The following is a 27,328-nucleotide window of genomic DNA, read 5'->3' on the forward strand; positions in this document are numbered from 1 at the left end:
CCTCAGCTCTGAACCTATCCCTGGAATCAATACTCAGCTCACTCCTTCCAGAGACTCAGGAGCCTTGGAAGTATGACACACCCAGGACAAAGCTGAAGGCTAAGAGGCCTAAATGTTCTTCCACTCCCACTAATTCTGCATCTGTGCAGCCCACTAAACCCACCATCCCTCAGACCCTCAGTATCCTTAATGTGTGTCCTAGAGGGAGGTTCTTTCAATGAGTTATCCTTTTATGAACTCTCATCCTCATACTAGACTCAGTTTCCCATTCCACCCTGTGATATTGTGACAAGAAATATATATTTGGGCCAGGCGCAGTGGCTCATGCATGTAATTCTAGTACTTTGGGAGGCCAAGGCAGGTGGATCACCAGGTCAGGAGTTCAAGACCAGCCTGGCCAAGATGGTAAAACCCTGTCTCTACTAAAAATACAAAAATTAGCCGGGCGTGGTGCCAGGAGCCTGTAATCCCAGCTACTCGGGAGGTTGAGGTAGGAGAATCACTTGAACCCAGGGGGCAGAGGTTGCAGTGAGCCGAGATTGCGTCACTGCACTACAGCCTGGGTAAAAGAAATATATATTTGGTCTCTTCCCCTGGTTCCTAGCACACAGCTCCTAAAACCTTTGGACTCTCCAGAGTGATAAGAGTGTCTTTGGTATGCTATTAAGACATTGGTGGCTGGGGAGCCCTAGATAGCTTCAAGAGGGGTGCTGGTCACCGGAAAGACCAAGGCATGATTAGAGGGTTGGGACTTTCAGCCTTACCCTCCAACTTCTACAGAGAGTAGAGGGGCTGAAAGATGAGTTGATTACCAATGGCTAATGATGTAATTAATCATGCCTACCTAATAAAACCTCCATAAAAACCCAAAGGACAGAGTTCTGAGAGCTTCCAGGTTGCTGAACATGTAGAAGTACCTGGAGGGTGGAATGTCTATAAAGGGCAGGGAAGTTTCATGCCTCTTCCCCCATCCCTCGCCCTATGCATCTCTTCCATCTGGCTATTCATCTATATCCTTTGTAACATCCTGTATTAGTCCCTTCTTGCTGCTATAAATACCTAGGATTGGGTAATTTATAAAGAAAAGAGGTTTAATCAGCTCACAGTTCAGCAGGCTGTTCAGGAAGCATAGCAGCTTCTGGTTCTGAAGAGGCCTCAGGAAACTTATAATTATGGTGGAAGGAGAAGAAGAAACACACACATCTTACATAGCCAGAGCAGAAGGAAGAGAGAGAGTGGGGAGATGCCACACACTGTTAAACAACCAGATCTTGAAAGCACTCACTCACTGTCACAAGAGCAGCACCAGGGAGGAAATCTGCCCCCATGATCCAATCACCTCCCACCAGGCCCCACCTCCAACACTGAGGATTACAATTCGATGCAAGATTTGGGTGGGGACACAGATCCAAACCACATCACATGCTTTGTGATGAATGGGTAATGTAAGTAATGTTTCCCTGAGTTCTGTGAGCTGCTCTAACAAACTAATTGAACCCAAGGAGCAGAATCTTGACAGGAACCCCCAATTTATGACCAGTCAGTCAGAAGTATAGGTAACAACCTACTACTTGGAATTGGCATCTGAAGTGGAAGCAATCTTGAGAGACTGAGCCTTCCGCCTGTGGGATCTAATGCTATCTCCATGTAGGTAGTGATTATAGGAAAATTGTGTTAAATTATAGGATAATTGTGTCCACAGAAGAATTGGTTGTAGGTAGTGGAAAACCTCCAGACATTTTGGTGACTGGAAGTGTTGTATTGGTTGAGTATGTGAGATTAGGAAAAACTTCTTTTCTTATATCTCTTACATTCCCTTTCCTCTGAAACTTTTCCTCCATGACCTTGGGAATCTCATTCCATCATCAGTAAACTCCCTGATACACCCAGCCTCTTCAATGGCCATTTTTTATTATTATTATACTTTAAGTTCTAGGGTACATGTGTACAACGTGCAGGTTTGTTACATACGTATACATGTGACATGTTGGTGTGCTGCACCCATTAATTCATCATTTACATTAGATATTCATCCTAATGCTATCCCTCCCCCTCTTTAGCTATCTAGGTATTTCCGTGAAACATACCTGACTTCTCAGTTTCTTGATTCCATCTCCAATTACCTTCTCCACTGTGCTTCAATCACTCAATCCCATGGCCACCCCTAGGCTATGTCTTCAAGAAACCACAGCACCTCTGAACCCATGACTTTTGAGTCCTCCAGTTCTTTTCGTTTGGTTATTTTCACCATGTTTATTTTCGAAACTTATAATGATTAGCAGTCTTTCTGTTTTCTGCGTTCCCCTTATCTATAATATGCTTGCTGTCCCCTATTCCTTCTCTACTGAGGAAGGACTCCATGGCTCATAACATTGGCCTCTCACCAGTGTTCTCAACTCCATTACTTCATTATTATTCTGGTTTATCTGCCTGACAAATTTTAGAGTGTGTACCCTGAATCCAGCTGTCTGTCTTGGCCATTCCTTTACCTAGGCTGTTGAGCACTGTAGGAAAAAATCACCCTGTCACACAGATTGGGGCTACCTTAAATTTATGCTCAGCAACCTCAAGTGGGACTTCACTGCTGCCTGCAGTCCTACTCTATTCCCCGGCCTGCTTGTTTTCTCAGTCTCCAGAGGGACTATTTCAAGGATTTGCCTCTTCCTGCACCTCCATGTGTTGGCTTCTCTACCTTCTCATTCTCAGTTGGTGATTTTTTTCCCCCACATATCAGAGTTGGGTGGGTGTGGATGTTATGAGATGTGAGCAGTCTCAGTTTTCCATTAACAACCTATACACTTTTTTTTTTTTTTTTTTTGAGACGGGGTCTCACCCTGTCGCCCAGGCTGGAGTGCAGTGGCGTGATCATGGCTAACTGCAGCCTCAACCTCCCGGGTTCAGGTGATCCTCCTACCTCAGCCTCCTGAGTAGCTGGGACTACAGGCGCATGCCACCACATCTGGCTAATTTTTTGTAGAGATGGGGTTTCCCATGTTTTCCAGGCTGGTCTCAAACTCCTGAGCTCAAGCAATCCACCTGCCTCGGCCTCCCAAAGTGCTGGCATTACAGGCATGAGCCACCACACCCCCCCACAACCTATAAACTTACTTGCATCTTTACACATTTTTTTGACCTTGCCTTTTATTATAACAGAAAAACTCCCCCTACCTCCATCCAAGGCCAATCTCTTGGCCTGATGCTCTGAGTCCCATCTCTCTCTGACTTCTCATTGACCTCACTCTCTCAGTTATTCCTTCATACTCCTACCATTATAATCAACTCCTTCCTCTCCACTGGCTCCTCCCTTCTCAGACTAAAAAAGCCACATCCTCTTCCATCTACCGTCCTCTTACCAGCTAAACTTTTTGGAAAAGTTGTTCACTCACTGTTTTAACTTCCTCACCTCCCACTCACTCTCCAAAATTCCTCTCTCCAAAATAACCCATGATCTCCATGTAGCTAAATTCAAGGGGCACTTTTCAGTTCTCTCCTTATTTGACCTGATGGCAGCATTTAGCATATCCTCCTTTTTGATACTTTCTCTGTTCTGAGTATCTATGGCACTATCTACCTGCTCCCAGATAGCTCTCTCCATCTCCAACCTTTCTCTTGAGCTTCAGACCCTATAGGTTCCACAGGCATCTTAAACTCAAACTGAACTCATTTTCTCTTCAAATCTGTGTATCTCCTCCTGAGTTCCCCCTGGAGGTAGCAAGCACTGCCATGGACTCATTGCTGCAGCTAGTCACTTGTGTATCATTCCTTACTGCTCTCTTCATCATACCTCATGTCCAACTGCATCACCAAGAACTCTTGATCCTGCTGCCTGAATACCTCTCCTACCTTTTTTCTTGTCTCCTTTCCCCTCTACTCTCATCAGGTCTCACCTAAACCCCTGTTTCCGATCTTCCTCTCAAACCATTCACCACGGAGTAGCCATGTGAGTGTAATGAGCAAGGAGTCTTACAGATGCAAGAGTCCACAAACCCTCAGGTGTGCAATCATGGAATGTTTTTTCCTGGAGTAAATTTGATTTTGGAATCTGAACCTCCAGCCTTCCTCCTGGTGGACAACTTCATCTAGATTATCTTAAATGAATTCAGTGATTTGTCAACTGAGATTCCATAACTACATCAGTTCAGAATTCAGTTTCAAATCTTCCTTCCCCTGTTCTTGCCTCTTACTCTTGGGGTTCCTGGGGCTGGCTACCCATGGGAAGTGGGGAAGAAGATGGAGGTCCATGTGTGAGTAGTGGGTGCAGCTGGGGGAGCTGTCCATCTAGTCATTTCTGGGGCGACTCTAAAGCCAGCCTGAGCCGCTAATGCCATTGTTGCCTATTCTCTCAGCATAGGCAGGCCCCAGTGTGCTGTCTAGGGTACTGGATCCTGCTGGCTTTGAAGGGTGGGGATGGGCTGTCTGGGTGCACATGCAGGTCCCATGTAGCTTTGTCTCACAAAGGGGCAGCCACGTCCCCCATAATGCCAGGAAGCGATCCAGGAACATTCCTTCCTTTTGCCCTACACATCTGCTTTCTTATCAGATCATTTCTTCTCCCCTCACAGCATAGAGGTGAAAAACCAATTCACATTTACACATTTGTATGAGTTGGTTTCGTTTTAATTGTTTCATCTCTAAGTTAAAGTGCAGAGCCCTTTGTATTTAAATTGTGCAATGTAGAGTCTGGATTTCTCTCAGTAGCAGACAATCTCCACAATCATTAATTTGCTTTCCACTCTCCTGGCAAAAGAGTCAGGTGGGGTGTGTGCATGTTTGTCTATGTATGTGTATGTTGGTGTGGTGCAAGGAGCAGATGGGCAGCCCAGAGCCCAAGTAAAGAAATGAGTGGAGAGAATACATTCCATTAATACTTCACATATTATCCTGTCATGTGTTCTTTCTAAATCATAAATCTGAACAGGTCTTTCACCTGCTTAAAGCCATCTGTGCCTTTAGGATAAAGTCTAAGCTTGTAAACTTGATTTACAAATTAATTAAGATCTGTTTACAGATAACCTTTCCCACCTCATTTGCCACAATTTCCTCTCTTCTTTCAGTTCCATGGGTTCACCATACTCTTTCCTCTGGACTTTCTCACATTCCTAGAAGATTCTCTTCAACTTTTCCCTATACCTGGCTAATTCCTGCACATTCCTCTGATCTCCAGTTAAACACCACCTCTTCCCTAAGTCTTCCTTGACCTCCCTCCTACCTCTGACTTTGATTTGTCCCTGCTATGCACACCCATAACCTTCTCATATCATAGCACTTATCATATTCTAACTTTTTTATTTGTTTTCCCACTTGAGTATTAATGCTTTTAAGACAAGAATATCTGTCTCGATCAGGGTTCACTCTCCAGAACTAACATCTATCTGACACCTGATAGGTACTCAATAAATATTGTTAAATAACAAACGAATGAATGACTGAAGAATAAATTGAATGTGCAAGCCAGGTGCTGGCTTCATGTGCCCTGTCTTATAGCAGGACTTAGTACTTTATTGTGTTTCCCCAAAAGCAAATCAACTCCACAGAGCAGAGGTGAGCAATGTGGATTTGACCGACAATTTTATGAGGAGACATAAAAGAAGGTTTATATGGAGACATTTCTATTCTCCCCTCAGTGTTCCTCTTTGGTTTCCAGATTTTGGGTCTTCCTCTCTTTTGACCCTCCCTTCCTCCCATTCTCTCACCCCCAACTCAGCCTCTACTTCCCTTTTCTAGGCACTATCACTCTGAGAGGACTATGGAAGATGAATTGGAGAGAAATGAGGCTAGTATCAGGGAGTTCCATTTAATAGACAATTTAATGAGGCCAGGCAGAGATGATGAAGGCCTGAGTTAAGAAACTGACAAAATGGCCTGAATCCCAGGACTTTGGAGGCCCAGGTGGGAGGATTGCTTAATGCCAGGAGTTCAAGACCAGCTTGGGCAACATAGTGAGACCCTGTCTCTACAAAATAGAAATTTTTAAAAAAGGAAAAGAAAATGACAAAATGAAGAGGAGGGGGTGGGTTTAGGAGATGTTTGGGAGGGAAGAGCAATAGAATGTGAGAACTGATTGGATTGGAGTAGAAGAGAAAGTGGAATATAGGGCATGTGTCAAGGTTTGGTGAATGCAAAAGGAGAAATAAAGAAAAGAAAAGAAGAGAAGAGAAAAAAGGGTAGGGGTTGAGAGTTCCATAGGATTAGAGTTATTACCAAGGGAAGTATGAAAGAGAATTAAGCAGAGAAGGACCAGTATAAGGATTATAATCACCTGAGAGTCTAACAGGTTAGAGACCAAAATTGGTATGGGCACTAGTATTTAAATTGTGTAATGTAGAGCCTGGGTCCCTCTCAGTGTCAGATGATCTCCACAATCATTAATTTGCTTTCCACTCTACTGACAAGAGTCAGGTGGGGTGTGTGCGTGTTTGTCTGGGTATGTGTGTGTTGATGGGGGTAAAGGGGCAGGTTGGCAGCCCAGAGCTCAAGTAGAAGAGAAATAATTGTGTGATTTTCTTTAATAACTTGGGCTGCCAATGGTAAAAGCTGAGAAAATGGGTGATAGGTTGATCCAAGACTTGGGATTTCTGAGACGATGGGGCAGAAGGATCAAGGGGCGAAATGATGGATGATTTTATGAAAACAATGTTCAAAGTGATGGACAATGGCATCTAGGCTCAACACAGATAGAAAGGAGCCAGGATGGGGCTGACAGATTGGGGGGTGGGTGGGGGTAAAAGAGCAGGGGCCATACCTGGTGCAATGTTTACAGGAAATAGGAGTCTATAGGATGCAGGACCCAAGAGGAAAACAAATTGTGGAAAGGAGAAGTTACTCTTCCTTCTCTGAAATGAAACAGAAAAAGAGATACATCTTTAAGTATTTCTCAGTAGAGAAAAAGCAATGAGAGGATACCCACATTGGAGAATCTTGATTTCTTCTATTAAGCAAAAGGAGAAAGTTGCATGCAGTGGTGGAACTGGGGCTTGAGGGAAACAGGAAGGATTTAGAAAAGGAAAAGTGAGGACTGTGGAAGGAAGGAAATTTTGAAAAATCAGAGAATTACCTGGGAGTAGTAAAGGCTCAGCTGGGACCAGTCAGCTGATACTGGCTTGGGTCAGATTTTTACATTTTTTCATTTAATTTTCAGCAGTGTCTTTTGCATGGGAGCAGAAACAGAAAGTACATGGTGGACTTCATTGAGGGATGGAGATTTGGAAGACATGAATGGATGAAGAACCAAGTGCATGAGGGCACCTATCAGGATTATTGCTGAAATCCTTATGGAGGTAACTGGCTGAGAGGAAGGCAAGCAAGCGAGGACTGATGGGCCCTTGGCACAGTGAGAACAGTGGAGGAGGAGGGAGCAGGGTCATAAGGAGGAGCACAAACAGAACGTTCAGTGGCCCCAATAAAAATAACACCAGAATCTTCCAGATACTTCCTCCATAAGGTGAAAAGGTAAATGTCCCTTTAAATCATTAACTAAACTGGCACTTAGATCTGGGCAGGCTCTCCCAGACTGGGCTGTTCTGTTTTGCCAGGAATTGATAAACTTCTGTGACCCCTCCAGGGTGAGTAAGCGTGATCCATCTTCCCTGTCTGGACAAGTTTGATCCGGCCTCCTTCCTCCTGCTGAAGCAGGCCTGAGGTGTGTGCCAGGATTCCATGTCTTATGCTAATACTCACATTCCACATACCAGCTCCTGCTGGTACTGCCTTTAGGCTTTTAGAAGGCCTTGCTTTGACTCTCCCTGGCTGCACCTGTCACTATAGGGTAAGGAGACTGTGGCATCTAGGGGATGTGTCCACTCAGAACCACATTACCACATTGCTCCCTTCTAGACCACACTCTGGATTACTTGGACCACCTCAGAATTCCTTGCTCAAATGCCCCAAGGCCACTTCCAGGGCCTGCCTAGACTTCTTTTGCAGACCCATCCTCCCAAAGGCAAACCATGCCACTAGTGTGTATGGTCAGCCTGAGAGGTAGCCAAGGGTAGCCTATTTGCAGAGGCATGCACAGGGCATGGATGTGTGAACTGGGGCATCTACATGCATGCATGAGAGGGCCTTCTCATTCAGAGTCAAGGATGGGAGGAGAGGGGGAATGTTTCACGTTGGGGTCCAGCTCTCTCCATGCCTCTCTGTCCTGGTGCAGAACTCCAAGGATTCCAAGCATTGCACATTCAAACCTGACCTTCAGGTCTTTTGGAAGATAGAATTATTAAGGTAGGAAAATAGAACATATTTTATTTAACAGTTTGACTTATAACTTTTTTTTTTTTAAGATGGAGTCTCACTCTGTTGCCCAGGCTGTAGTGCAGTGGCGCGATCTCGGCTCACTGCAAGCTCCGCCTCCCGGGTTCATGCCATTCTTCTGCCTCAGCCTCCCAAGTAGCTGGGACTACAGGCACCTGCCACCACGCCTGGCTAATTTTTTGTATTTTTAGTAGAGACAGGGTTTCACCATGTTAGCCAGGATGGTCTCAATCTCCTGACCTTGTGATCCACCCATCTCGGCCTCCCAAAGTTGCTGGGATGACAGGCATGAGCCACCACGTCTGGCCAACCTATAACTTTTATATCATTAGACACACAGAATATGGGCCTCCGTTTGTACTCTTGCCCTTGGCCCCACAAATGTTAGGGAGAGGCCTGGTTCCTGCAATGTACTATTTACCTGTTGTGAAGAATAGCCCTTCAAAAGTATTATTCTAAGTCTGTTTGACATAATAGGTCCAAATTGTATTACAACAGGATAAAAACAACAACAACAACAACAATCCATTAACAATCCTCTTTGGATTTCTAAAAAAGTTTTGGTAGCCTAAACCCTTTCCCCAATTTCTGATATCACTTCATGTCATTTTAGAGAGTAAGTTTTCCTGTTTTACTGATGTTTATATTTAAGCTGAATTTTCTAAAAGAATTGTGAGTGTTTTTATTCTATTGTGACATTCAAGGTATGCAGCTGAGCCTTGAGTATAAGCCCCATCAACTAAGTAAACATCAAGCATATCTTCAGTACATCCCTTTAGATCTTGACAGTTATTTATCACTTTTTCCTAAGTTCCAAAGTTCCAGATGGTTACTGATACACTCAGTCTGACCACTGCTAGATTTGAGACTTGTCCCACAGATCTGCACACTGTATCTTCATTCCTTCATTAATAGATCTTCTTTTCTTTTTTTTTCAATTTTTTTGGAGACATGGGAGTCTCATTATGTTGCCCAGGCTGGTCTTGAACTTCTGGCCTCAAGTGATCCTCCCAACTCAGCCTCCCAAAGTATTGGAATTATAGGTGTGAGCCACTACACCCAGCCTAGATCTCAATCAGGTGACACTGAAAATGTTTGGTCATAAACCACAGTGAAGGAAGGGGAGGCAGCTGTTAGATCATCTGACTTGACCCACAGTCCTCATCCATTTGCACCTTGGCAAGCCCTCTGCTACATCTGAATCTCAAAATGAGGGATAACATCTTGGGAGAGTCTATGCTAGTACCCTTCTAGTAGTAGTTTACAATCTGCCAACAAATCTTGAAGCCTTATTTTGTTGATATCAATTTGAGAGGTGGGAAGTTCAGTTTCCAAAGAGTCAGGAAAGAGCATTCATCTAGGCTTGAGAAGCCTCCATTTCCTGACTCAAGAGTTCTGATTAGGTTGTTGGTTGAGTGACACAAGGCAATCATCTCACTGTTCTGTTCCTGAGCTTCTCCTTTTATAGAATGTGGGCAGGAGTGTGGAGAGGGAGAATTTATTTCACTTCCTGTTTTCCAAACTTACTGAACTGTGGAACCATTTTCTTTTGCAGCATTAGGCAAAACTGATGTTGTAAGGAACATTCTTTAGGAAAGATTAGCCAGATCAGTGATTCTCAACAGGCATGTGGTACACATTTAGTAATGTCTGGAGATGTTTTTGGTTGTCACAACTGGGGATCCAGGGGTGCTGCTAAACATCCTGCAATGCCTAGGACAGCCCTCCACAACAAAGAATTATCCAACTCAAAATGCCAATCATTCTAAGGGGTTGAAAAACTCTGGACTAGATGAACTATCTCAATTCTCTTTCAACACTAACATTTAAATGTGGTGTTTCTTGTTTTTTAAACACACAAAATTTTATTTTTCTTTTACACAAAGTCAGCTGTGGGTATGGATGAATCTGTGGACAGTTTTCTTCCATGTGTTGGCTCCATATTTCAGCTGCTTTGATTTTTTGGACATCTTATCAATATGTGCTTCTATGATTTCCTTGGCAGAGAAAGAGAAAGCAGAGAGAATCATGTGCTGGATCTTAAATGCTTCTACGTGGATGTGATAAATGTCTCTTCTACTTTTTTTAAATAAGAAGTGTATTAAAATATAATCCATGTATCATATAATTTACTCATTTAAAGCATAAAATTCGGCTGGGTGTGGTGGCTCACACCTGTAATCCCAGCACTTTGGAAGGTTGAGGTGGGGTGGATCTCTTGAGCCCAGGAGTTTGAGACCAGACTGGGCAACATGGCAAAACCCCATCTCTAGAAAAAATACAAAAATTAGCCAGGTGTGGTGGCATGCCCCTGTAATCCCAGTTACTTGGGAGGCTGAGGTGGGAGTATTGCTGGAGTTTTGAAGGCAGAGGTTGCAGTGAGCCAAGATTGTGCCACTGCACTCCAGCCTGGGTGACAGAGTGAGACTGTCTCAAAAAAAATTTTTCAGCTAAAATAAAGTGTAAAACTCTGTAGTTTTTAGTGTATCCACAAAATGTGTGCAACCATCTCTACACTCAATTTTAGAACATTTGAATCATCCCCAGAAGAAACCCTGTACCTATTAGCAGCCATTCCCAATTTTCCCTCAACACCTCCATCTCAGCCCTAGGCAACCACTAACCTATTTTCTCTCTCTATAGGTTTCCCTATTCTGGATATTACATATAAATGGAATCATGTCCTTTGTAACTGTCTTCTTTCACTTTGCATAATGTTTTCAAGGTTCATTCATGTTGCAGCCTTCTCAATATTTCCTTTTTATTGCTGAATAATATTCCATTGTATGAATATAACACATTTTATTTATCCATTCATCACTTGATGGATATTTGAGCCATTTCCACTTTTTAGATATTATGAATAATGCTGCTATGAACACTTATATGCAAGTTTTTACATGGACATATGTCTTCATTTCTCTTAGGTTATATATCTAAGAAAGGAATTACTGATCATATGATAACTTTATGCTTAGACTTTTGAGAAACTGCCAGACTGCTTTCCAAAATGACTGTGCCATTTTACATTCCCACAAGCAGTGTATGAAGTTTCTAATTTTTCCGCATCCTCACCAACACTTATTATCTGTGTTTTTGATTCTTGCCATCCTAGTGTGTGTGAAGTAGTTTCTCACTGTGATTTGTATTTGCATCTTCTTGAAGGCTAATGATTTTGAGCATCTTTTCATGTGCTTATTGTCTCTTCTTTATATAAATGTCTATTCGGATCCTTGGCCCATTTTTAATTTGGGCTATTTGTCTTTTCATTATTGAGTTTTAAGAGTTATTTTTATTTATTCTAGATACAAATCCCATATTAGGTAGATGATTTGCAACTATTTCCTCCCAGTCTGTAGGTTTCTTGCTGGTGTCCTTTGAAGAATAAGTTTTACGTTTTGATGAAGTCAAATGTGTATGTTTTCTTTTGTTGCTTGTGCGTTTGATCTCGTATCAAAAAACCATTGCACAATCCAAGGTCACAAAGAGTTATGTCTGTGTTTTCTAGATTTTTATCATTTTAGTGCTTACATTTAGGTCTTTGATCTTTTTTGTGTTAATTTTTTATATTTGGTGTGAGGTAAAGATCCAACTTCATTCTTTTGCATGTGATATCCAATTATCCAGAACCACTTGTTGAGAAGGCTAGTTCTTCCTCACTGGATTATCTTGGCACCCTTGTCAAAAATAAGATGACTGTAAACGTGAAGGTATATGAGTTGTTAAAATACCTCTTCTGTGATATCTATAATTTATTTTCTAAAAGGATTAGTTATAGGTCACATCTCAGATTACAATGACTCTTTTAAGTCAAAAAGTTCAAAATAGAATTTACTTTCAAAATTGTTCGTTCCCTCAGAGCTAGTTAATAAACTCTATTTGCAGATAAAAGCATGCTTTCCTTTCAAAGGTATTTCACCAAGATGGGAAACACAAATCTAAATAAGCTGGAGAACTGAGGATACACGGAGGGTCTCCTTAATCTCTGGATATATGGTCTAATGTATCCTTTTTGTGCTCATTTTTTCCCTTTATCCAGAAATATAACATTACCTTTTTATAAAATTCCCAGAGATTTATCATGTCTCTAGTGTTTGGGTCTAGAATGTATTTCTTGGCTAAAACATCCCTTTACCCCACTTCCACATGTGGAAAGAAAGAAAACGTGGGACTCTAATCTCACAAATGAGGCACGGGGTTGTTTCCTGAAATGAGACAAGGACTTTGGACAAGAACATGTTTGGGCTTAAGATGCTTTTTGTACACCCAAATTATTCTAATTCTAGTCTGTCTTTATTGCTCACTGTATTTTGTTTTCATTCATACTGATGAATAATAGACTTGACTGTGTTCCATCATTTATGTCATTAATATTTCCTTTACGTTTGAGTGCTGTGCAGTTCTCCTTGAAACTTGTATGGAGATTGCACTTGATAGTGATTTAAAGTAATTAATTCATATGTCAGTTGTTAGCAAGGTCTAGTAATTAAAATCTACTTTAGAGTAAGTTATTAACTCTCCAAAATAAAAACACTTTATCAACTTACCAGTTTTAGCTATTTATTCTAGTTGACAGATGAGATAGGGTAGTTATTGACTGTACATAATCACCTATGTACTTTCACCACTGAACACTAGGGTCAAATTGAAGTCTAGGTTATTAAAGTTCATAGTTTAAATCTAGAATAAACCAGTTCAGGTTGATGGGGGAAGGAAGAGAGTGCCCTTGGATCTTGTTATCTTTGCAATATTGTTTCCTTAAATTTTGCAAAGTCCATTTTTGCTGTCTTCAAAATTCTCAAACTTCTAAACTAAAAACACCCTCGACCAAGGATTTCATATTGAGATCTAAGATATCAAAGTGCTATATTGTTTATGATTTATTTTGTAATGCTTTTTAGTAAAACAAACTTTAGATACCATGATTTCCTTGTGAACAGGCTGGAAGGAAGAAAACAAGTTACATGTAATGCATGGGACACAAGTGCAGGCCTTTTATTTGCAGGCCTAAACTAGTCACAAGTTTCCATCTTATGATAGCAAGTTTTCTTTTATTCTACTTTGTTTTTTGTCTTGACATCTGGTTACATTTATTCAGTTTGAGGGCATCTTATAATGGGCCCTTTGCTTCCCTCCAGTTGGCTTGTGATGAACTACTACCAAGGTCAATCCAGGTCTGAGTCTTTCATGGAGTCAGTGTGGCTGGGGTAGTGTTTCCCAAGCCAAGCTTGTCATCAGAATTACCTGGGGTGGTTTGTAAAGAACTTTTCAGGCCTCATTCCAAACTTACTAAATTTAGATCTCTGGTGTGCAGCCTGTAAATCTGTATGTTTGAAACCTTCCCAAGGTGATTCTGATGTCCAGTCATGTTTGGATCATAGTCCAGAACGCAGTCATGCATTGCTTAATGACAGGGATTTGTTCTGAAAAATGTGTCGTTAGGTAATTTCTTCATTGTAGAACCATCATAGAGTGTGATTACGCAAACCTAGATGGTATAGCCTACTACACAGCTAGGCTATGTGGTATAGCCTATTGCTCCCAGGTTACAAACCTGTACAGTATGTTGCTGTACTAAACACTGTAAGTAATTGTAATACAATGGTAAGTATGTGTGTATCTAAATGTATCTAAACATAGAAAAGGTGCATTAAAAATACAGTATTCGATTATCATGGAACCACCATCATGTAAGAGGTCTGTAGTTGAACTGAAATGTTGTTGTGTTGCCCATGATTGTACTTGGATTTCAGGACTCTGCAGATGCTTGGAGGTCTTATGGGTTTGGCCATAGGGCATTGCCTCTGAGAAACTGCCATCTGCCTGCCAGAGATTCTGAAAAGACCAGAGTTGCCTGTTTGCAATCTGTTCTTCAAGACTATCTACTATGTTGGCAAAAAGGCCTAGGTTTCTTCTCTGTCCATTCTCAATCCCTCAGTCGGTCCTTGTGACTTATTTGCTCCTTCAAGCTGCCCAGTATTGGCACTGGTGAAAATAAAATAGACTTTGGTCCTACAGACCTGTCACGGACTCTCAGCTCAGCCTCTTCTATGTGTGCCATTTGCCTCATCTGTAAATGTAGTTAATATTGTCCTCTCAAAGATGTTATGAAAACCAGAAGAATGTATTTATCTAACACCTAGAACAAGTATACCCTGCATTAAGCATTATTTGTTTGGTTTTACCTGTCCATCTCAATGAACATGCTGGGTTAATGAAGTGTGTTCATCAATTTTCCCTGATCATAGCCTTTTGGATTGCTCTGGTCAGTGTTTCTCAAAGTAGGAGACACAGACCACCTGCCTGTGATTCATGGGAGGACAGAAATCTGCTCTTATGCACTCTAACCTTCTGCACTTTTCAACTTTTTATTGAAATATACATATAGAAGGGTGTATTTATTTTAAGTGAACAGCTCAATGGCTTTTCCTAAACTGAACACACCCATGTAACCAGCACCCAGATCAAGAAACAGAACATTACCAGCACCCCCAAAGCCTCCTCTCCAGGAACACTAAGAACCACTGGTCTAGGAAGAGCCCAGCTGGGGCACTGCCCTAAACCACCATCCCGCCTTTCCCTAGCAGACCAAATCTGCATGCAATGTCAGCTATTCCCAATCTGAGAGGCTGGGCCTGTAGCCTCCCATACACCCTTCATAGTGATGCAACTTCATTTGTAAAAAGGGTCACAAAGGGTGTTTCTATAATTTATATTCCTAGCATACACCCTAAACTGCTTAAAGCAAATGAATTCAGGTCCCAGCCAAAAAGGAGTGGAGACCAGTCATTGCCTGAAAGCATTGGCTTATTACAACACTCCAGCATTTTCTCATGGAAGGGTGAATGAGGTGGATTCTAGTGTAATTACCTTTATGTAATTGAAAACTAAATCACCGATGGCTGCAGAGTTTAAATATCCATTTAAATACTTTCAATTTATTTCACTTATTTTTGCAGGACATGCTTCTACCAAATAGGCTATTAATTTTTCTAATGGATTAAAATCTGAATAGGTACATTAAAAACTAGCACAGCTCAAATAAATGTCCTCTTTTTCCAAAGATTATTAAAGAGAGTTTTCTTTTTCTCTAACCCAGCTATTCAAATACTCTATTAGACCAGGACCTGTAATAATACAGGCCTTGTCCAAAAGGGATCAGGTTTCTATGTAATATAATTAGGCAAGACTTTAAATAGTAAGACATGCACCTGTGGTGCTTTTGTCTCTGGCTCCACAAATTTCAACATGCATACAAATCAAGAAGGGGTGGGGGTGTTATCATGCAGATTCTGCTTCAGTGGGTGTTGGAGCCTGAGATTCTGGCTTTCTAACAAGCTCCCAGGTAAGTGCTGATGCTGCTGCTTTGAGGGCCACACACCTTGAGGAGTAGGAAGAGTATTCATACTGGAAGAGTATTCAGCACGGACTGGAATCCTGCATACATATCTGAGCTCTGTGTTCTGGTGTGTATATAGACTTTTTAAAAAAATTAGTAGAGATGGGGTCTCACCATGTTGGCTAGGCTGGTCTCAAACTCTGGGGCTCAAGAGATCCTCCTGCTTCGGCCTCCCAAAGTGCTGGGATTACAGGCATGAGCCACTATACCTGGCTTATATAGACTGTTTCTAAGGACCATTCTAACTGTACAATTCCATGATTCAGTCACTCTTTGGCTATTAACTAATTTTTTTCGGCTTCTGATTCTCATTGTTTATAAGCTGCTATATTGGAGAATGTTCTGTACTGGAAGGCCAGATAAAAAGTCTTACTTATGGCCAATAAGTTTTATTTTTCAATCTTCTACAAGTCTGCCTCAACCCATGGGAAATCTTGGCTAATAGTAACATGACACTGGGCTTGGACCATAAACTAAACTTGAGTCAGCAGTGTAGGGCTTTGGTTAGATAAGCAAGCATGAACTTGGGTATATAACCAAAAGAAAGGGACAGCTAATCCTACCAGAATAGGCAGTATTTACATGAATACTTTTTTCAAATATCCACAACTGGGAAAAGCTGCTGAACACATAAAGAAAAGTTAAAAGCGTGGCATTATTTAGCTAGCGAAAAGAGAACAAAGAATGCCTTAAGAATAATTTTTGAATGACAGCAGAAACCAGCATATCTTGTGAAGTAAATGGCTTTTCAGGACCTCAAAATAGATTTAGGTTGCCTCTAAAGCAGAACTTTCCCATGATAATGATGATCCTAGGTGGTAGGATTGCTAATGGTAATTTTCTTTCCCAAAGATTCTTACAACCAACCATAAACCTACTACATAACCTATCAGTTGTGTTATTAACTGATATATCAGTTGGGGTTCAGCGCAGACACTTCTCTAGGTAGTGAATGCTAAGAATTATATGCTTAAAAATTATATGCTGTTACCATTAGAAGGGCTGGAAGAAGGCTTCTCCCTCAGCCTTCTTGCAGCCCTTCTAATGGTCAGAGCATTAAGAGGGCTGCTCTTGGGCTTGCAGTTCAGTCCACACAGCTATAATCTAGAGGTCAGGAAGCTATAGAGTCCACTGCTGACATCACAGTCATTTCTCACAGATGAAGTTAGTGGCAATACAGAGGCACAGAAAGTCTGGTCACTAAAAATCACATTTAATGTTGCACGTACATCAACAACTACCAGTGAAAACTAACAGGCAGCCAGGCATGTTGGTGCATGCCTGAAGTCCCAAACATTTGGGACGCTGAGGTGGGAGGATCCTTGAGCGCAGGAGGTCTAGGCTGCAGTGAGCTGTAATTGTGCCACTGCACTCCAGCCTGGACAGAGCAAGAATCTTTCTGAAAAAATAAATAGAGAGAGAGAAGGAGGGAGGGAAGGAGGAAGGTAAAAAGAGAGAAAAGAAGGAAGGGAAAGAAGGAAGGAAGGAAGGAAGGAAGGAAGGAAGGAAGGAAGGAAGGAAGGAAGGGAAAGAAGAGGAAGGAAGGAAGGGAAAGAAAAGGAAGGAAGGAAAGAAGGAAGGAGAAGAGAAAGAAAAGGAAGGAAGGAGAAAAGAGAAAGAAAAGGGAGGAAGGGAAAAGGAAGGAAGGAAGGAAGGAAGGAAGGAAGGAAGGAAGGAAGGAAGGAAGGAAGGAAGGAAGGAAGGAAGGAAGGAAGGAAGGAAGGAAGGAAAACTAATAGGCAGGGGAAATAGCCTCTCTCTTCCTTTTACCTTTCAAATTTTGCATCATTATATCTGATTGGCACAGTTTAAATTGTATAACAAATCCTATTAGCAACTCAGCCTAGAATTATAGTTATTGAGCTTTCTTTTTAACTGAGTGTAAATCCATCTTTATTGAAGTATAGCATACAGACAGAAAAATGCACAAATTATAATCAGAGAGCTTGATGAATTTTCATAAAGTAAACATGCCTACATATTGCTAGCACCCAGATTGGGAGGCAGAAACTACTACCATACCAGAAGCTCCCTTCATTATCTTTTCTAGGCATTATCCTCCCTCAAATTGACTGTAATCTTGGCTTCTAATACCCTAGACCAATTTGGCCTATTTTTAAACATTAGACAAAATGGAAAGATACAGTGTGTATTATTTTATTACTGGCTTTTCCTACTCAACTATTTGTGAGATTCATTCATGTTTAGAGTAGTAATAGTATCTTCATTTTCATTGCAGTGTAGTATTCCATTGTATGAATATAACACAATTTATACATTCTACCAAAGATGGACATTTGGGTTGTTTCCAATTTGAGATTATTGCAACTAGTGCCACTGTGAACATTGGTGAACACACACACACATACACACACACACATTTCAGTTGGATATATAAAAGTGGAATTTCTCTGATGCATGGGGTTCAGCTTGAGCAGTACTGCCCAACAGTTTTTCACATCTTCATCAAAACTTGATCTTTTCCATCTTTTAAATTTTAGCCATTCTCTTTAAAGACTAATGCAGTGTATTGAATCTCATTGTTGTTTTCATTTTTCTGATATCAAATAAATTAAACACCTTTTTAATTGTTTATTGGCCATTTGAGTACCCTCTTCTGTGAAATGCCTATTCATGTATTTTCTGTGATTTTCTATGGGCTTGTCTGCCTTGTCTTGTTCTTTGTAGTCCTTTATTCTGGATATGAGTCCTTTGTTGAGTATATGTATTGATAATATCTTTTGCCACTATATGGCTTTTTTTTAATTTTTTTTGAGACAGAGTCTTGCTCCATCACCCAGGCTGGAGTGCGGTGGCATGATCTCGGCTCACTGCAAGCTCCTCCTCCCGGGTTCACGCCATTCTCCTGCCTCAGCGTCCCGAGTAGCTGGGACTACAGGTGCCCGCCACCATGCCCAGCTAATTTTTTGTGTTTTTAGTAGAGACGGAGTTTCACCATGTGAGCCAGGATGGTCTCGATCTCCTGACCTTGTGATCTGCCTGCCTTGGCCTCCCAAAGTGCTGGGATTACAGGCGTGAGCCACCGCGCCCAGCCCACTCTGTGGCTTATTTTATTCACTCTTTTAATAATGTATTTTGATGAAGACATTCATAATTTTGAATTAGTTTAGTTTATCAGATGTTTTCCTTTATGGCTTATTTATTTTGTGTGTCACCAGTTTAAGAAATCTTTGTGGACTCCAAAATCATAAGAGTATTCTTCTGTTTTCTTGTGAAACTGTTATTGTTCCACTTAGATTTACAATTTATCTAGTATTGACTTTTATGGATGGTGAAAAGTGGGAAATATGGTTTTGAGCCTTCCAGTTTCTATAATTCTGTAAAGATGGAGTATATAGAGAAGGTAGTGAAAATGTATGCAAGAAACCATATCTAACACAGTTAACTTAGGTGACTGTTTACCCTGTAAAACAGTGATATGGTTAGGCTTTGTGTCCCCACTCAGATCTCATCTTGAATTGTTTCTGTTTTTGTTTTTTGAGACAGAGTCGCGCTCTGTTGCCAGGCTGGAGTGCAATGGCACGATCTTGGCTCACTGCAGCCTCTGCTTCCAGGGTTCAAGCACTTCTGCCTCAGCCTCCCAAGTACCTGGGACTACAGGCACACGCTGCCACGCCCGGCTGATTTTTGTTGTTGTTGTTTGTATTTTAGTAGAGACGGGGTTTCACCATGTTGCCCAGGCTGGTCTCAAACTCCTGAGCACAGGCAGTCTGCCCGCCTCGGCCTCCCAAAGCGCTAGGATTACAGGCGAGTGCCCAGCCTCTTATCTTGAATTGTAATTCCCAGGTGTTGAGGGAGAGACTTGGTGGGCGGTGATTGGATCATGGGGGAGGTTCCCCCATGCTGTTCTTACGATAGTGAGTGAGTTCTTATAGATCTGATGGTTTTATAAGGGGCTCTTCCCACTTTGCTTCTCTCTCACTCCCTCCTGCTGCCTTGTGAAGAAGGTGCCTGCTTCCCCTTCACCTTCCACCATGATTGTAAGTTTCCTGAGGCCTCCCCAGACATGTGGAACTGTGAGTCAATTAAATCTCTTTTCTTTGTAAATTACCCAGTCTCAGGTAGTATCTTTATAGCGGTATAAAAACAGACTAATACAAACAGGTAGCTCTAAATTGTGAGTTTTTCTTAACTCCTTTGATCTTCTGTGATAGCGATTTTTCACATTTCACACTCCCCTAATGCCAAAAATCCACCTCCAGCAGCTGTTTTGCCTCTTTCTTATCCTGCCCCTTGGAAGAATATCATCTTCATTGCTACCAGAGCACTGTGTTCTTTTTCAGAAGTTACAGCAAGAATTGGTTGGCTTTCTTTTTTTTTTTTTTTTTTTTCTGAGACAGAATCTGGCTCTGTTGCCCAGGCTGGTGTGCAGTGGTGGGATCTCGGCTCACTGCAACCTCTGCCTCCCGGGTTCAAGCAATTCTCTTGCCTCAGTCTCCCAAGTAGCTGGGATTACAGGCACAAGCCACCATGCCCGGCTTATTTTTGTATTTTCAGTGGAGATGGGGTTTCATCATGTTGGCCAGGATGGTCTCGATCTCCTGACCTCATGCTCCACTTGCCTCAGCTTTCCAAAGTGCTGAGATTACAGGCGTGAGCCACTGCGTCTGGCCAGATCTGCTTTCAAATAAATGAAAAGAAGACCAGGGTTAGAACTGGTCGGAAAATGTGAATATTAGAATTCTTTTAAAGAAATATAGTTTTACCACATAGTCTAAGATTGTGTGATCAAGTACAAGGCATTGTTCTAAAAGGCTTGAGGAAAAGTTGTTTCTCCTAAGAGATTAAACAAGCTCATAACCCTACCTCTCCTCACTTGCAGGCACAACCACTTCCTGCATTTTTTTTATGTGGAACAACTGATGTTTTCTCAATCTTATATAAGATGTTATACAAGGCTGGACATAGTGGCTCATGCCTGTAATCCCAGCACTTTGGGAGGCCGAGGTGGGCGGATCACCTGAGGTCAGGAGTTTGAGACCAGCCTGGCCAACATGGTGAAACCCCATCTCTACTAAAATACAAAAAGAAAAAAAATTAGCTGGGCATGGTGTCATACAGCTGTGATCCCAGCTACTCGGGAAGCTGAACCTGGGAAGCGGAGGTTGCAGTGAGCCAAGATTGTGCCACTGCACTCCAGTCTGGGTGACAAAGCAAGACTCCATCTCAAAAAAAAAAAAAAAGTTATACAAAAGAGGTTTCAAGGGAGTTCCCTACCTTCCTCAGAATCAGATTTTTCCCCATAGGCTCCTCTAGAAATTATGGCATGGCTACTGGAACAGTAAAATGTATCTAGAGCAAGATTCTTCTCAACCCTTTTGTGCCTTATCCCCGCTCTCTCCTTTGATATTTGGATATATCATTTGGTTCCCTAATAATAATAGCTGAAGTGAGTTGTGAAATATGACTTTTTTATTATTCAACCCAATTTCTATTCCATGGCCACATATCTCTGGGCTGTTAGGAAAAATCATTTTAGGATATATTTTCAACTCATACCACATAGTAGCAGGATCTTACACAGTGCCAAGCCTTCTAGAATGGGGCAGGTATCTTAGCTGGTCCTTAACTAGTTCACAATGATTCAGCCAAGATTCATATACATTGTAGGGGTCCCATGACCCCTTTATGTCTAGGACCTTCTATTGTTTCTGAGTTACCCTAGAGGTCTGCTCATCTGCATAAATGCATCTGCATAGTCATTCCCCTAATTCCTACTTGCCAGGCACTCTTCTAATTACTCCATGTGCATTGTCTCATTTAATCCTCATAATAACTCTATATGACAGTGTTGCTATTATTACTTACATTTTATAAATGAGGACATTGAGGTTAGGTAATATGCCCAAAGCTCTTATATCTCAGTAATGCTGAAGTTTTTGCTGTGGATTGACTCTCTACTCTTAAAAGTGTGAGTGCTCATTAATAATCCATTGGCACACTCCCTGTGCTTCTCAAATCTTAGACAAACCTCTTGTCATCACCTGGAAGAATTCATCTTTGCAAAGACCCATTACACCAAGGCATGCCAGTCATCTTAGTTAATCTTCATATTCAATTCATGAAGCAAGTATTTCTAGGGACTGGCTATATGCCCAGCACAAGTTCTGATGACAGAATGGGATAAGGAGCAACAGTAGTACAAGAGTCCCTTTCGTTGAAATCTTAAAAGCAAATTTTGTCCAAGTTATCAATCTTATCTAATGAAATTTAACTTAATTAGAAAGAAACCTAAGTCCTTCAGTCACTAACCCATAGATTTAATACTTGGGACTCAGACATGTGAACATTGTTGTTTTTGATGGCCATATTTTCTGGGTCATCTCCCAGAAGTAGCATATTCTTATGTTAATTTGAGTGCTACTAAACCCAGAAGGACCCACCTTCACCCACCCCTCACTCCCCCATGGTTCAGTAGGCCTCAAGTCTCAATTTTCCAATTATCTAATAAATTGAAGGCTTCCATTGGGAGTAGGATGAGGATGGAATCTTAAGGAAATTGAAAGTGCCATTTCAGAGTCAATATAGTTTTAGTAGGTTTTAGGGATGAACCTGGTACCTAACCACTAAATATAAGGCTTTTTAAAGGAATCTATGTCCATGTCCCTAAAAATAAAATTAAAACCCAGTCTGGTTATATTCCTTAATTAAGAACCATGTTATATTCCTTATATTTATTGGTACCTTAATCATTAAAAACCTGACCACTTTACAGTAGAACTTCTAGTATTTTCTCTACTTTTTACTCTTCTAGACTGCAGTAGATGTTTCTGTCCTGATACCAGCTCTTGACTTGAGCAAAACCGTGCTTCTAGCTACTCAAGGGCAGACAGAGCTCTCTGGAAGGGACCACTGGAGAGTTTATAACAATGTTTTACAAAGTTCAAATTACCCTTGCTTATCTGGAATCTTTTGAAAATTAATCCCTAAGTGGCTGAATGTAAGATAACTTACTGTGGGAGCTAGTTTTACTGAAACATTTTGTCCTAGATTTTTGTGACCTTGAGTGTCTCCTTCTCCCCTGGAGAAGGATATCTGTTCTATGTCATTCTCACTTCCTAGAGAGAAGAAAATCAGAATTATTTCCTCTACTCTGTCAGGTAGGTCTAGTCAAACAGTCTATCATCTTGATAGCAGAATATCAGGACTTCATACCAAGAAACATAGAATCCCTAACCCCAGAGAGTAATCAGCTCATCTCATTGCTTCCCCTTTAGACTAAGAGAAATTTTAGTAGGATGAGTTCCCTGGACACAGCACCTGCAGGATATGTGAAGGTGCTTTATAAACTTTTTTGTTTGTTTGTTTTTGATACAGGGTCTTGCTTTGCAGTGAACACTGTTCACTGCAGCCTCGACCTCCTGTGCTTAAGCAATACTGTCACCTCAGCATCCCGAACAGCTGGCACCACCACACCTGGCTAATTTTTGTATTCTTTGTAGAGATAGGGTTTTGCCATGTTGTCCATGCTGGCCTCAAACTCCTGAGCTCAAGTGATCCACCCACCTCAGCTTCCCAAAGTGCTGGGATTACAGGCATTAGCCACGGCGCCCGACCTTGCTTTATAAACTTTAAGGCAGCATATACCACTGCAGGTTGTTGAAAATTTGTCTTTATATTACCTTTGCTTTTTAGCCTAGAAAGTACTCTGACCAGCAAAAACGACCACATTACACATTTTAAAACCATTGCTAGATTTCAGTGGCGGTGGTATGATAGTAGCAATAGCAAGAGAAACAAAAAGAAGAATGTAAGGGTGGGGTATGTGTATGTCCATGCCCATATACTGGCTTTTCTACATGCTCCAAGAAGGTTTCTCAAAGGTATCCAGTGTTCAAATGGGAAGGAGCACAGATCAGATGGGGAATCTGCCCAGGTGTCAGAGAATCCATGTTAATCTTCTGGCCAAAATAACTATCCATTCCAAGTTCATGTTATTATTTTTTGAACAAATAACAACCATTTTCATTGCTAATATTCTTTAAAGACTTGCAGAGATTTTACCCACTTCCATAAAACTGTTTAAGATTTCTTAAGTTAGCTCTTAAGAACTTATCTTAAGATAGCTCTGTCTTAAGAGCTGAGATAAATTCTAGTCTGGAAGTAAGAAGGACCCAGAACAGTTGCCCTTTCTCAATTCCACATTAATGGAGACTTTAGGCTGGGTTCCACCTCCTTAAAAAAAGGCAGGGATGTGTATGGGCCCAGTAAAGGGTGGAGAAACAAGGTTGGTAGTGACTCACTTCAGTTTTTGGAAGGAGGCAGATTAAGCTTCCACCCCCACAAGGCTAATGCTGGGAACTCCCACTTTGGAAGATGAGGCAGATCTTGACATGAAAGCAGTCTGAAGTAGCGTCCCACCCTAGAAAAGAAGTTACATTCATTGTTAGATTTGAGACTGCACTGCTAAAATGTAAGAAACAGAAGTGTCTAGTATATTCGAAAGCCTTAAAAATGCACATTTTGTTTGCTGACCAATGTCAAATTTATAACTCTATCTTTAGGAAGTTATTAAGCATGTGTGCAAAGATCAAACTACTAGGCAGATCATCTAAACTGTGTTTATCATAAAAAAATAGAAAACCAACCTAAGTGTCCAAAAATAAGAGTTTAATTAAATACATCCATATAATGTTATATTTTTCATATTTAAAATAATGTTATAGATACATATTTATTAATGTGGTAAGGTGTCTAAAATATATTAAGGACAAACACAGGTGACCAACCAATATGTACTTGATGATTCCATTTCAGTAAAATAAATACATGTGTGAGTATATGCATATGATTTTAAAAGCTCTTAAAGGGTTTCTGGTTTAAGGTGGTGGATTGACTACATGCATTTAACTTCCCCTTGATCTCTAAATCTCACTAACATGATATAAAAATACACACACATACAGTCACAAAGAACACAGTTTGTATAAAAGTACGAAAAGAAACTCCCCCTGACTTTACTCCCCATCCAAACTCTAGGTCTTGCCTCCATCTCTAGAAATGGGAAGAATGCTGAGGAGTAAGACAAAAGAATGGGAAAAGGAGATTTTGACTTTTTTTTTTAATACTTTCTGTACTGTTTGATGTTTTCATTAGTACTATGTATTTTTGTAACTTTAAAAGTTATTCAAGGCTAAATTTAAAAGTGGTAATACAGTAGCATCACAGCATTTTGTATTTAGCTTAACTAGCTTTCACCTAAATTTGGGAAGGGTGGAGGGCAAATGAGAAAGAATAAAGGAAAGAGAAAAGGGAGAGAAAGAGGAAGAAAGGGAGTGCAAGACAGAACATTTTAAATGGTGTTTTGATTTCTGCCTGACCTTTCTTCTTTCTCTCTCTCTCTCTCTCTGCGACAATATCTCTCTCTGTCACCCAGGCTGAAGTGCAGTGGCATGACCTTAACTCACTGCAGCCTCAAATTCCTGGGTTCAAGCCATCCTCCCCTCTCAGCCTCCTGAGTAGGTGGGACTACAGGCACATGCCACCACACCTGGCTAATTTGTTTTTATTTTTACAGATGCGGGGTCTTGCTATGTTGCCGAGGCTGGTCTCGAACTCTTGGTCTCAAGCAGTCCTCCCACCTTGGCCTCCCAAGGCAATATGATCTGATCTTTTCAATTAGCTGGGACATAACCCAAAATAACTCTGAAAGAGCTGATGTGAATTTGATCTATTTCTGGTCCTGTGTGCTCTTCATACGTTGAGTATCTTGTCATGCTAAGTGTGATTCTATTGTTTACAGGTCCTTTTATTTTTATTTGTTTATATACATTTAAATAGAATGGCTTATAAATACAACTACTTCATTAGTTGCTCAACTAACAAAGCTTATGTCATGCACATGTGTTGGGTTTTCTACATGCTCCAAGGTGCTATTCCAAACTGAATGATTTAAGGTATTTTCAGGGGTAATCCCATTCCCCTCTTAATTTAGTGGTTAACTGTCAATAAGATGGAAAGCCAGTGCAGAAATTAGTAATCAGTGGTGGAATTCAGGTGTTCTTAACATTCTTCCTCACTCTCTTTAGTTCTATTTTCAATTTGGATAATAAGTATTCCTTATGTACTAAGAAAACTAGGCTGGGCACAGTGGCTCATGCCTGTAATCCCAGCACTTTGGGAAGCTGAGGCAGGCGGATCATGAGGTCAGGAATTTGAGACTCAGCCTGGCCAACACAGTGAAACCCAGTCGCTGCTAAAAATACAAAAATTAGCCAGGCATGGTGGCACATGCCTGTAATCCCAGCTACTCAGGAGGCTGAGGCAGGAGAATTGCTTGAACCCAGGAGGCGGAGGTTGCAGAGAGCCGAGATGGTGGCATTGCACTCCAGCTCTGTGCGACAGAGCAAGACACCATCCAGGGAAAAAAATAATAATAAAATAAAATAACATTATATCTGTATCTATCTACCTATTTATTTATTTAGAGACATGGTCTTACTCTGTCAACCTGGCTGGAGTGCAGTGGTGTGATCACAGCTCACTGCAGACTGGAGCTCCTGAGCTCAAGCAATCTTCCCATCTCAGCCTCCTGAGTAGGTGGGACTGCAGGTGTGCACCATCATGCCCGGCTAATTTTTTATTTTTATTTTTGTAGAGACAGGGTCTCACTATGTTGCCAGGCTGGTCTTGAACTCCTGGCCTCAAGTGATCCTCCCGCCTTTGCCTCCCGAAGTGTTGGGATTACAGGTGTTAACCACTGCACTGGGCCAGAAAACTATGTATTTTTAAAAACTTTTTGAAATGATAGCTATAGCTCTTATTCCACCTTCACCTGGATGATGAGCATCCAGGAACTCTCTTCTCTTTTCATGACTCAACTCTATTCTCATAGGCATCTCATTTCCTTCTTCTGCCACAAGTGGAGCACTTTTCAGTGATAAGAAATCATAGCATCACAATTTTGCACCTGCTATCCATCCAGTTAGAAAACCCACTCAGTCCCAATCTGTGTCAAATAGTATTTATAACTAGCCCCTCAAATGATTTTCTCTTTTTCCTTGTGTAAAGTGCTTCCTGAAATTATAAGAAACTCAAATTTATATTAATCAGTAAGACTTTTTCTTCAGAATTTGAAATATACATAGAAAAATGTTGTTTGTAGCAAAAATGTTAAATAGACTACTATTTTACGATATAAATTAAAAGTCAGCAAAGAAACTTCAGATAGTGTAGACGAGGAACTCACATACTGATGATTAATCCGTGCTTCTGGCTGCAAAATTGGACAAGTGGGGTTGGGCCATCACCAAAGAACAGGTTTGAAATCCTGGAAAGACAATCAAGCCTTTATCTCAGGCCTGTGGGGTAACCAAATCCTTTGGATCCTTTTGAAGTTAGGGGGTAAGGAGCAGTTGAGGGATTTTTACTCTTTAGGGCGCCAGGTCCTATAGAAATCTGCTGAACCTGGTAGCCTAACCAGGTTGCAGGGTTAATGGTCCTGATCAGTAGAAAGTGAGACTCCAAGACTGTGTGTTCTCTGTGGAAGATAGACACTTGGATAGATACTTAATTACGAGTTAGGGACCCAGTTTTTGTTTGTTTGGTTGGTTTTTTGTATGTTTGTTTGTTTGTTTGTTTGTTTTGAGACAGAGTTTCCTCTGTCACCCAGGCTGGAGTGCAGTGGCGCCATCTCAGCTCACTGCAACCTCCGCCTCC

At 41.2% G+C, this 27,328-nt stretch overlaps 1 protein-coding gene across 1 annotated transcript in view; it reads left to right on the forward strand.

The window, feature by feature from the left end:
• Positions 1 to 27,328, forward strand: part of NFE2L2 (NFE2 like bZIP transcription factor 2) — a 162,154-nt gene that overhangs the window by 58,798 nt on the left and 76,028 nt on the right. The window contains exon 4 of the mRNA XM_032755300.2: positions 7,139 to 7,277. The gene's annotated coding sequence lies outside the window, so the exon portion shown is untranslated. The remainder of the gene's footprint in view (positions 1 to 7,138; positions 7,278 to 27,328) is intronic.

Source organism: Hylobates moloch, unplaced genomic scaffold, assembly GCF_009828535.3.
Source record: "Hylobates moloch isolate HMO894 unplaced genomic scaffold, HMol_V3 SCAFFOLD_1, whole genome shotgun sequence".
Classification (NCBI taxonomy): domain Eukaryota; kingdom Metazoa; phylum Chordata; class Mammalia; order Primates; family Hylobatidae; genus Hylobates; species Hylobates moloch.